This window comes from Babylonia areolata, chromosome 20, assembly GCF_041734735.1.
Source record: "Babylonia areolata isolate BAREFJ2019XMU chromosome 20, ASM4173473v1, whole genome shotgun sequence".
NCBI classification, from domain to species: domain Eukaryota; kingdom Metazoa; phylum Mollusca; class Gastropoda; order Neogastropoda; family Buccinidae; genus Babylonia; species Babylonia areolata.
In genome coordinates this window covers 50,727,741-50,740,240 of record NC_134895.1, presented here as the reverse complement: position 1 = coordinate 50,740,240, position 12,500 = coordinate 50,727,741, and the positions used below count along the sequence as shown (strand labels likewise).

General features: G+C 44.9%; 1 protein-coding gene across 4 annotated transcripts in view; it reads right to left on the bottom strand.

Annotated features, from left to right (window-relative positions):
* The window catches only part of LOC143295137 (uncharacterized), a 167,630-nt gene that overhangs the window by 118,503 nt on the left and 36,627 nt on the right, over positions 1-12,500 (bottom strand). For 2 of the 4 annotated variants that reach the window (XM_076606702.1, XM_076606705.1), the window contains exon 1: positions 1-524. This exon is cut by the window's left edge and continues 311 nt beyond it. The exons of 1 other annotated variant lie outside the window; for it this stretch is intronic. The gene's annotated coding sequence lies outside the window, so the exon portion shown is untranslated. Of the gene's footprint in view, positions 525-12,500 lie in introns of those variants that run through there. One more of the 4 variants, XM_076606704.1, reaches the window with a different exon arrangement.

The following is a 12,500-nucleotide window of genomic DNA, read 5'->3' as shown; positions in this document are numbered from 1 at the left end:
TCTAATTTTTAGATGAAAGTTTTAGTTGTTGTTTCTTTTTTTCTTCGTCTTAAAAGACTATTGTGAGGAGCTTGATTAGCAGGAAGAAAGTGACATCTGTGAAACGAACTGTTCTTGAGAGTGAGATTAGTAAAGCATCATAATTTTCTTTCTCTCTTTCAGTCTCTAAAGTTTAAGTTCTTGTTATTGTTCTTGTTTTTTTCTTCTTCTTTTCTTCTCTGCGCTTAAGACTAGCTTCAGTTCCCGAAGGCCAAAATTATTTACCACACAAAAAGTACGATGGGGATTCAGGTGATATATATATATATTTATAAAACTCGCTACCTGTCTCTCTCGCGCGGGCGCTCTCTATCTGTCTCTCCTTATCTTTCTTTCTTTCTTTCTCCCTCTCTCTCTCTCACTCTTTTCCCTTTCTCAGACTGAAGCGTCGTGCCACAAGCACCTAAACTCAGACTCAACTCTACTCAAACTAGTTAGTTATACGTGCGACCAGCCCAGTGCCCTTGCCTTCGTCAGTAACAGCGCGTGCGCCCCGCACCACCAATAGTTATGGACCTGATGCAAGGAGTGGGCGACCCGAACCGAGGCCAGGAACTGCCACGAGGCTGGCACTGATTGGCTGATGCCAGATCAGGGTTCTCTCTCTCTCTCTCTTTTTTTTTTTCTTTCTTTCTTTCTTCCCCCATGCGAGTCCCACTACCGTTGTCTCGTGTGGGTGTGCTGTGTGTGTGTGTGTGTGTGTGTGTGTGTGTGTGTGTGTGTGTGTGTGTGTGTGTGTGTGTGTGTGTGTGTGTCTGGATGTGTGTGTGTGTGTGTGTGTGTGTGTGTGTGTGTGTGTGTGTGTGTGTCTGCATGCGTGTGTATGTGTGTGTGTGTGTCTTGGGTTAGGTCAACCCGCACCCCGAAGGCTGTTGCCAACTTTAAAGAAAAGAAAAGAGAGAGAGAGAGCGAGCGAGCGAGCGAGCGAGAGAGAGAGAGAGAGAGAGAGAGAGAGAGAGAGATAGGGGAGGGGTGAGTGGGTGGGGCCGGGGGGGTGGGGGGTGGGGGGTGGGGGGTGAGGAGGGTGAGGGGGGGGGGGAAGGAAGGAGAGAAGAAATCAGTTGTGGGAGTGTGCGGGGCTTCAGAGTCTGTCGTTCGCAATGAACAAGGAATAATTTTGTGTCAGGATTTTTTTTATTATTATTATTATTTTATTTTATTTTTTTATCGGAGAAGTATAATGCTGCAATGGGCGCGCCAAGATACACCACCCAGGGCATATCTTCATAGTCTCTCTCTCTCTATGTCTCTGTTTCTGTCTCTCTGTTTCTGTCTCTCTCTCTCTGTCTCTCTCTCTCTCTGTCCCATGAGACTGCAGGATCTTTACTACTATAACGGGTGTGGGAGTGGATGTGGGTGGGGACTTGGATTGGTGGCCGGGTAAGGGCAGAGATGTTATGTTGTGTTATCTTGCGAGGTTTCTCGCCGCCCACGATTGGGATTTTTTATTTTTTTTGGAGGGGTGGGGAGGTGGAGGGGTGGAGGGGTGGGGGGGGGGGGGGTGGGGGGTGGAGGGTGGGGAGGTGGAGGAGTGGAGGGGTGGGGGTGTGGTGGGCATTCTGGGGTGGTTTGGTACTGTGGGGAGCTCCCGTAAATTTTGATGTTTTTGTCTGTTTCTGTCTTCGCCTCTGTGTGTGTGTGTGTGTGTGTGTGTGTGTGTGTGTGTGTGTGTGTGTGTGTGTGTTTCTCTGTCTGTCTGTCTGTCTCTCTTTCTGTCTCTGTATACCTGTCTCTCTCTCTCTGTCTCCCATGTCTGTGTCTGTTCTCTCTCTTTCTCCCAGCTCTCCCTCTCTTTACCTGTGCGGGCGCACGCGTGTTTATATAGATTCATGTAAATATATCTGTATTTATATATATACATGTCACACACACACACACACACACACACACACACACACACACACAGAGACAGACACACACACACACACAGACAGACACACACACACACACACACACACACACACACACACACACACACACACACACACACACACACACACACACACACACACACACACACACACACACACACACACACACACACATATATATATATACATATATATATATATATGAGTGTGTATGTGTGTATGCTTGTTTCAGATGTTCTCTCTCTCGCTCGCTCAGTCTCTTTCCTTACGCTTCTCCCACCTCTCTCTCTGTTTCTTTCTCTTTGTTTTTCTCTCTCTGTTCTCTGCATCATCATCATCATCATCATCATCACTCTTTGTTATAAATGTATTCACAAATCAACCCCTTCCTGTCTCTGTGGCTGCCTTCACCTCTACTACACCCCATCTCGCTCTCTACGATCGGCTTCGGATCCACCCTGTCTACGCATACCCAGATTCAAACACTTTACTGTCGGCCGCCGCCTTTTTCTCTGTCTCTGGACCTTGCATTTGGAATGAGCTCCCTCCCCCCCACCCCCACCCCACACTTCGCTTCGTCAGGTCTCCGCACTCAGGTCTTTCAAGTCTGGCCTTAAAACCCACCTCTTCCCAAAATAGCCTGACTACCCTGCCCCATTGTTGTTCAGTTGTTTTGGTTTTTTTTAGTCTAGAGTTAAAAAAAAAAATTTCATTTTTTTACCCGGACTTTCTTGGGTCGACCACCGTTTTATTTTGTATATAAATCACACAATGCCAAAGAAATCAATAGCGTTTATGGAATAAATACGACTTTTCATTCACTGATTTTGGGCTTGTTACAATAATATGGAAGGAAAATGTACAAGTCATACAATTAAGTGTACAAAACTTGGAATCAATGGGTTTTTTTTCACCTTCATCCATACACAATTCTATGTCTGTCTGTTTCTTCATATATGGACAATCACGTTGCAAAACTTTAGTGTTGGAAGATTGTTTGATTTGTCTGTGGGGTGGGGAGGGGTTGAGGGGGTGGGGGGGGGGGGGTTCATGCTCTGGTGTGCTTTCTGTGTGCATATTTGTCTCTTTCTCACTTCTCATTCGATCATTTGACGTTATTTGTAGTCTAGAGTTATGCATGCGTGTTACTGACTGATGTGAAATCGCTTTGATTTGTCTATGCACAGGATGCAGCGCTATATAAATACTAAGTATTATTATTATCATTATTATTATTTTTTCACACACTGCCAGACAGATTGAGGCAGGAATACAAAGAAAGTGACAGACAGACAGTGGAAGTCTCTGAAAGAGAGAGAGAGAGAGAGAGAGAGAGAGAGAGAGAGAGAGAGAGAGAGAGAGAGAGAGAGAAGGAGAGAGAGAGAGAGAGAGAGAGAAGAGAGAGAGAGAGAGAGAGAGAGAGAGAGAGAGAGAGAGAGAGAGAGAGAGAGAGAGGACTTAGTGAATAAAATACATACATCGCTACGTCACTTCTAACACTTGTGTGGCTTCGTTACAAAACAGCCGTCTGTATAACACATCTGGTGAACAATTGACACATACATGTTTACCGAAGTATTTGTATGAATTTTGTTAATATCCATCATTCATACTCGTTGTAAAAGTGATGGAGAGAGAGAGAGAGAGAGAGAGAGAGAGAGAGAGGGGGAGGGAGGGAGGGATGGGAGTGAGAGAGAAAGAGAGAAAGAGAGAGAGGGATGGGAGTGAGAGAGAAAGAGAGAGAGAGAGAGACAGACAGACAGAGACAGAGACAGACAGACAGAGACAGACAGACACACACAGACACACACAGACAGACAGACAGACAGAGACAGAGAGACAAAGAGCCATAGAGACACACGGACATAGATGCTGTGAGAACGGAACAGATTCTAAAAAAATTTAATACGAGTCGAATTCTGACCGAGTTTTATTTTCTATGGGGGTAATAGAGTAAGCAAACGAACGATGCTTTTATTTTCACACAGCGCTCGAAAGAAGGAAACAAAATTAAATGGAAGAACAAAAATAAGAAAACAAGTCAAGTCAGGAAAGAACAACAACATGCATGTATGAGGGAGAGAGAGAGAGAGAGAGAGAGAGAGAGAGAGAGAGAGAGAGACGGGGGGTGGGCGTGTGGGGGAGGGAGACGGAAAGACAGAGAGAAAGACAGAGTTCGAAACAAAGACACATTGACAGAGGAGGTAGACATAGACATAGAGGAGAAAGACAGACAGACAGAAAGACAGAGTGAGCGAGAGAGAGAGAGAGAGAGAGAGAGAGAGAGAGAGAAAGTGTGTGTGTGTGTGTGGGGGGGGGGGGGGGGGGGGGGGCGGGAGGAGGGAGAAAGGAGAGGGGGATGGACAGAGAAAGAGAGAGAGAGAGAAAGAAATAACGATCGACAGAGAAACAGTGACAAAGACAGAGATAGACACAATGATACACACACACACACACACACACACACACACACACACACACACACACACACACACACACACACACACACACACAGAGAATGAATGGAGGAAGGGAGAGACACAGAGACAGACACACACACACAGGGAAGAAATATCCCTCTATTCAGCCAAATCGATTTTTTTTTAATGTCAAGAAAATAAACAGCTTTAAATAAAGAAAGGAAAACAGAACACAAACGCAAACAAAAACCCAAACGAAACCCACTGGCCCTAAAAATGTAAGAAAACCAAAGGATATCGACAGACGTGCTCCTGATCACATTCGTGTCAAAACAAACAAGGGTATAAAACTATTTTGAAATTGATTACCCCCCATTGCCCATGTTGTGGTAGGTAACCTATCTCCTGTTTGAGTGTCTGCCTGCCTGTGTATGTGCCTGCCTGCCTGTCTGTCTGCCTGTCTGTCTGTCTGCCTGTCTGTCTGTCTGTCCAGTTGTCTGCCTGTCTCTCTGTCTGCCTTTCTGCCTGTCTCTACTTCATCAAGTTTTTGCGCCTTATACATATTATTAGTAGTGGTAGTAGTTTAAAAAAAAAAGAAAGAAGTATTTATCTATTATTTATTCACCTTTTTTCTTCTCAAGGCCTAACTAAGCGCGTTGGGTTACGGTGCTGGTCAGGCATCTGCTTGGCAGATGTGGTGTAGCGTATATGGATTTGTCCGAACGCAGTGACGCCTCCTTGAGCTACTGAAACTGAAACTGAAACTGAATCTACCTGCCTGTTTACCTGTCTGCCTGCCTGCTTACCTGTCTGCCTGCCTGCCGGTCAGTTTGTCTGACTGCCTGCTTGTCCGTCTGTCCAGTTGTCTGCCTGCCTCTCTCTCTGTCTGTCTGTCTGCCCGTTTATATATCTGTCTATCTGTCTGTCTGTCTGCCAGTCTGCCTGCCTGTCTGTTTGACTACTTGCCTGCCTGTTTATCTGTCTACCGGTCTGCCTGCCTGTCTGCATGTCTGCATATATGTATGTGTGTATGCATATCTGTCAGTATGTCTGCTTGCTTGTCTGTACATCCTTCTTTGCCTGTCTGCCTGTGTATGTATTAACTTGCCTGCCTGCATACCTGCCCGCCTGCATGCCTGTCTCTCTGTCTGTCCGTTTTTGCCAGGTTTGCGGGAGATTTTTCTGCTGCTGTTTTCCGATGACATAACTTTGATCTCTGTTACTCCTTCCGGACTTCAGAATCAGATAAATAATTTACGAGTTTCCGACTCCCTTGGATTGACAGTAAATTTACAGAAAACAAAAATTATAGTTTTCAGAAAAGGTGGTCATCTGAGTAAAATATGAGAAATGGTACTATAAAGGGCAAGAGATTGAAATTGTGAATAGCTATAAATATTTAGGCTTTACTTTGTCAACTAGATCATCATTAGATATATCACTGTCCGAGTTTGCAAGGAGGGCGAAGGGTAAAGTAGTGGAGATAATATAAAAAAACAACAACTATGTATAACCTTGGTAATATAGATATGTTCATTTTCTTGAAATTGTTTGATACACAAGTCAAGCCTATGTTGTTATATTCATCTGAAGTGTGGGGTCAAAGTCATGTTAAAGGTATAGAAAACATACACCTTTTTGCTGGTAAACATTTCTTAGGTGTCAGTGGAAAAACACCAAAATACAACGGCGTATGGAGAGACAGGCAGATATCCGCTTTACATTGATAGTTATTTGAGTGCAGTAAGATACTGGTTTAAAATACAAAAAAAATACACCGACTAGATTACCAAAGCAAGCATACGAAAGAAATATGAACTTAGAAAGACAATCTAAAAACTGGGCAATATCAGGTAAAGCAGTGTTTAGATTCATTGGGAGTTTCAGAAATATGGATATATGGAGGGGTGGGAGATGAAAAAAAAATATTAAAATTGTTCAGACACAGAATGGTCGATTGCTATAAACAAGACTGGAACGGGAAGCTGGAAAATAGCGATCGTTTTAAGGAATACCGCAAATTCATATCTTTATTACAGTCAGAAAAATACCTGCGAGATATTACAATAGCAACATTTAGAGTGGCTCTGGTGAAGTTTCGTCTAGGCGTTAACGACCTTAAAGTAAATAAAAGATATAACAATATGTCAACACCGAAAAACTGTCCCTTTTGTGATGATCCAAACACTGAAGTTCATTTTCTTATTCGATGTCCTGTATATGCTAAACTACGAGAAAAGTATATATTTAAACATTATAGAAATAGTAACACTCCGCCAGTTCCATTTTTGTTACAAAATGAAGGCAGGTGCGTAATACGAGATGTTGCCATGTTTATTTACTATGCTTTCCGTTCCAGAGAGGAACTGATGTGAAGTTTAATTTAAAATATTAAAATCAAATTGGGTGGCAGAGCAATTATATTTAAGTTCTGTTGAATCTGGTTTTTCCTTTTTTTATTTTTCAAATCGTTATCTTTATATGTAGGTGTTCTCATGTGAACAGGCTGATGGCTTTCGCATTAAATTTCTTGCGTTCCTGCCTTTCTGCCTGTCTGTCTCTACCTGCCTGTGTATCTGCCTGCCTGCCTGCCTACCTGTCTGTCTGTCTGTCTGTCTGTCTGCTTGCCTGCCTGTCTGTCTGTCTGTCTGCCTGCCTGCCTGTCTGTCTGCCTGCCTGTCTGTCTGTCTGTATGTCTATCTGTATGTATGTATGTATGTATGTATGTATGTATGTATGTATGCATGTCTATACACACACACATATATATATGTCTCTCTCTCTCTATATATATATATTTATACATTTATATATGTATCTATGTATCTTTCTCTGTGTGTGTGTGTGTGTGTGTGTGTGTGTGTGCGGGCGGGCGTACTTGTGCTTATATGAGTAACAGAGAGAAACAGATTGACAAAGCAGAAACAGAGACTGAGAAGCGGAGATAAACACAGACAGACAGACAGACAAACAAACAAACAAACAGACAGACAGACAGACAAACAGACAGACAGACAAACAAATAGACAGACAGAAACAGACAGACAGACAGACAGAGACAGACAGACAGACAGACAGAGACAGACAGAGACAGACAGACAGACAAACAAACAGACAGACAGACAGAGACAGACAGACAGACAGACAGACAGAGACAGACAGACAGACAGACAGACAGACAGACAGACAGACAGACAGAGAGACAGACAGAGACAGACAAACAAACAAACAAACAGACAGACAGACAGACAAACAGACAGACAGACAAACAAATAGACAGACAGAAACAGACAGACAGACAGACAGACAAACAAACAGACAGACAGACAAAAAGTGATACAGAGACAAGGGAGAGTAGGAGTCGGGGGTTGGGGGGGGGGGGGGAGAGGGAGGGGGAGAGATATTTAGAATTCTCTCTCTCTCTCTCTCTCTCTCTGAGGGAGGACGATTATCGTTCTTGTCATCAAACGAATTTTACCACTGACTTCACTTGGGACAGTGCAGGCTAGACGGTCGGTCGTCCCTCGGAAAGAAGGAAGGAAAGAAAGAAAGAAAAAAAGAAAGGAAAAAGAAAGAAAGAAAGAAAAAAAAGAAGAGGAAAAGCCTGTGAGAAGAGAAACCTAGGGCAAAGTGAGTTAGCTCAAAATGAAATGAGCGGGCACACAGAAACGCGCAAAGCACTTCGATGAGCCAGAGAAGGAGAGGCCAGGTTTGGCAAAAGCATCGTTGTTAGGGGACAGGTGGGTGGGGGTGGGGTTGGAGGACGGGGGGTGGGGGTGGGGTGAATGTTCAAGCTATATATATATATATCTGATGTCTTTCTCTCTGTTCTGTCTTTCTGTCTCTGTCTGATGCTTTCTCTCTCCCTCTCCCCACCTCTCTCCCTCTCTCTCCCTCTCCCCCGCTCTCTCTCTCTCTCCCTCTCCCTCCCTCTCTCTCTCTCCCTCTCTCTCCCTCTCCCCCGCTCTCTCTCTCTCTCCCTCTCCCCACCTCTCTCTCTCCCTCTCTCTCCCTCTTCCCCGCTCTCTCCTCTCTCTCCCTCTCCCCACCTCTCTCTCCCTCTCCCCGCTCTCCCTCTCCCCACCTCTCTCTCTCCCTCTCTCTCCCTCTTCCCCGCTCTCTCCTCTCTCTCCCTCTCCCCACCTCTCTCTCTCTCTCTCTCCCTCTCCCTCTTCCCCGCTCTCTCCTCTCTCTCCCTCTCCCTATTCCCCGCTCTCTCCTCTCTCTCCCTCTCCCCACCTCTCTCTCTCCCTCTCTCTCCCTCTCTTCCCCGCTCTCTCTCCCTCTCTCTCCCTCTCCCCACCTCTCTCTCTCCCTCTCTCTCCCTCTTCCCCGCTCTCTCCCTCTCCCCACCTCTCTCTTTCCCTCTCTCTCCCTCTCCCCCGCTCTCTCTCTCTCTCCCTCTCCCCACCTCTCTCTCTCCCTCTCTCTCCCTCTCTCTCCCTCTTCCCCGCTCTCTCTCCCTCTCTCCCTCTCTTCCCCGCTCTCTCTCTCTCCCTCTCTTCCCCGCTCTCTCTCCCTCTCTTCCCCGCTCTCTCTCCCTCTCTCTCCCTCTTCCCCGCTCTCTCTCCCTCTCTCCCAACCACCCCCTCGCTCCCCCGCCGCCCTCTGTAGGCAGCCTTACTCCGTTTTCGGGGTGTGCATGCTGGTATGTATTTGTTTCCATAACCCACCGAACGCTGACATAGATTACAGGGTATCTAACGTGCGTATTTGATCTTCTGCGTGCATATACACACGAAGGGGGTTCAGGCACTAGCAGGTCTGCACATATGTTGATCTGGGAGATCGAAAAAATCTCCACCCTTTATCCACCAGGCACTGTTACCGAGATTCGAACCCGGGACTCTCAGATTGAAAGTCCAACGCTTTTAACCACTCGGCTATTGCGCTCGTCACTGACATACGAGATCGTTAACGCGCGTATTCGTTCTTTCGTATGTGCATATTTACGATAGGGGATTAAAGCAGTACTAAGTCTAACTTGAAAGTATGCCTACCTGGAAGATATGAAAGAAAAGAAAAATCTCCACCCTTGACATACCAGGCGCCAATGCCAGAATCAAACCCAGGACCATCAAACTGAATGTTCAGTGCTTCAACCGTTTGGTTAACGTGCCCATGTTGATGCTGATGCCGATAATGATGACGATGAAGGAGGAGGAGGAGGAGGAGGAGGGGAAGAAGAAGAAGAAGAAGAAGAAGAAGAAGAAGAAGAAGAAGAAGAAGAAGAAGAAGAAGAAGAAGATAGTGACGACAACGACGACGATGATGACAATGATGATGATGATGACGACGACGACGACGATGATGACAATGATGATGATGACAAAGATAGTGATGAAGATAATAATGATAAATATTACGATGTTCTTGTTGCATGCTGTTGCTGCTGCTGCTGTTGTTGTTACTGTTATTGTTATTGTTGTTATTTATTCATTTATTTATTTATTTATTTTATTGTTGTATCATTCTTCATCCATATCCACCGTGTCATTGCTACCATGGAATGGGGAGGGGGGTGTCCAGTCTACGTGCACTCCATGGCTCCCTGTCTCACACCGAATAAAGTACAAGATCAGCATTCTATGCTACAAATGTATTCACAAATCAGCCCCTTCCTATCTCTGTGGCTGCCTTCACCTCTACACTCCATCTCGCTCACTACGATCAGCTTCGGATCCACTCCACTTACGCATACCCAGATTCAAACTCTCGACTGTTGGCCGCCGTTCTTTCTCTGTCTCTGGACCTTGCAATTGGAATGAACTTCCTCTTTCGCTTCGTCAAGTCTCCACACTCATCTCTTTCAAGTCTGGCCTTAAAACCCACCTCTTCCCCAAATAGCCTCCCTTCCCTGCCTCTTCCTTGTCATTGAGAATGACTGGTGCGAAAGCGCTTAGATTTGTCTATGCACAAGATTCAGCGCTATATAAGTACCATTATTATTATTATTATTATTATTATTATTATTATTATTATTATTATTATTATTATTAATGCAAGTCATGAATATTGTGGGCTGCATATATCGTCACTGCCACATGAAGAAGAAGAAAAAAAAGGAAGAAAGAAAAAGAACACACACAAAAAAGAACAAATCAAACTAAAGAAGCGCTGAGAGTCTGACACACAGAGCTGTATCTGTTCAGAAGCGCTGAGAGTCTGACACACAGATAAATAATAGAGAGCTGTATCTGTTCCGCTCAATCTGACGAAGCCTTTGGCCTTTTAGGGAGAAGAAGAAGAAGAGGACGAGGACCTGGTATTGGCATGGGGAGGGGCGTGTGTGTGTGTGTGTGTGTGTGTCTGTGTCTGTGTGTGTGTGTATGTGTGTGTGGCTCTGTGTGTGTGTGTGTGTGTGTGTGTGTGTGTGTGAGTGTATGTGTGTGTGTGTGTGTGTCTGTGTGTTTCTGTGTGTGTCTGTGTGTGTGTCTGTGTGTCTGTGTGGGTGAGAGAGAGAGTGCATGTGTGTGTGTGTGTGTGTGTGTGTGTGTGTGTGTGTGTGTGTGTGTCTGTCTGTCTGTCTGTGTCTGTGTGTCTGAGTGTGTGTGAGAGAGAGTATGTTTGTGCTTGTGTGTGTGTGTGTGTGTGTGTGTGTGTGTGTGTGTGTGTGTCTGTGAGAGAGAGAGAGAGTGCATGTGTGTGTGTGTGTGTGTGTGTGTGTGTGTGTGTGTGTCTGTCTGTCTGTGTCTGTGTCTTTGTGTGACAGAGAGAGTATATGTGTGCTTGTGTGTGTGTGTGTGTGTGTGTGTGTGTGTGTGGAGGGGGGGGGGGTTGAGTGAGGACGGCTGGGGGGGGGTGGTGGTGGTGGTGGTGGAAGAAAAGAAAAGCCTCGTCAATAGATCGAACTGTACAACGACAAAAGCAAACCAAAACGAAACACGAGTGCTTGGACGTTTCTGGGTTGTTTTTTTTTCCCCCTTTTTTTTAGTTGACCTGGCATTGATTTCAACCTCAGGCGTCGCTTCCAGTTGTTGTTATTGGTTTTTTTTTTTGTTTTTGTTTTTGTTTTTTGTTTTTTGTTTTGCTTTGTGTTTTGAAAACAAACAACGATATCAAAATGGTTTTAAAGTTGTTGGTGTTTTATTATTCTATTTATTATTATTATTATTATTATTATTATTTTTAATCAGCGTTGTCTGTGAAGGGTTTCATGTTTTCTGATTGTGTGTGTGTGTGTGTGTGTGCGGGGGTGGGGGTGGGGGCGTTTGGGAGGGGGTGAATGGGGGGCGGGGGGGGGGGGGGCGGTACGTGTTTATGTGAACCGTGTGTGTTTATAAAAACTGCGCGCGCGCGTGTGTGTGTGTGTGTGTGTTTGCATTTGTGTTTGAGGGCGCGCGCGCGCGCGTGGCGTGTGTATGCGTGCGCTCTGCGTGTGGGTTTTTGTGTGATAAGTTGAAAAGAAAATTTTGTCAGAGAAACGGTTACAAAAAAAAAAAAAAAAAAAAAAAAAGAAGAAGAAAAAAAGAAAAAAACTCACGCTGAATGCTCCACGGAATCATAAAAGCAGGGGTTTGGGGTGGCAGGCAGGCAGACAGGCAGACAGAAAAAAAGACCCCTGGAAGAAAGTGAGTTATCTTCAATGCAATGAACATGACCAGAGTGAGGGATGGGCCTGTACACGTGCCACAATCCACACTTCTTGTTTTCCGTGTTTTATTAGAGCTTCTTGAGAGAGCGTCTGCACAATAACATTTTTTCGTTGCTCTCTGACAATGTGAACAGGGAAAGGAGCTCAGAAGATTAGTGTATATCAGCCCGTGTATGCATGCGTGCGTAGGCTGGTGCGTGTGTGTACGTGTGTGTGTGTGTGTGTGTGTGTGTGTGTGTGTGTGTGTGTGTGTGTGTGTACTCATCAACTGAGAAATCTTTCCACAAAAGTACTTATCGTACTCATCAACTGAAAAATCTTTCCACAAAAGTACTCATCGTACTCATCAACTGAGAAATCTTTCCACCAAAGTACTCATCAACGGAGAAACCTTTCCACCAAAGTACTCATTGTACTCATCACACTGAGAAATCTTTCCACCAAAGTACTCATCAACGGAGAAACTTTCCACCAAAGTACTCATCAACTGAGAAATCTTTCCACCAAAGTACTCATCATACTCATCACACTGAGAAATCTTTCCACAAACGTACTCATCGTACTCATCAACTGAGA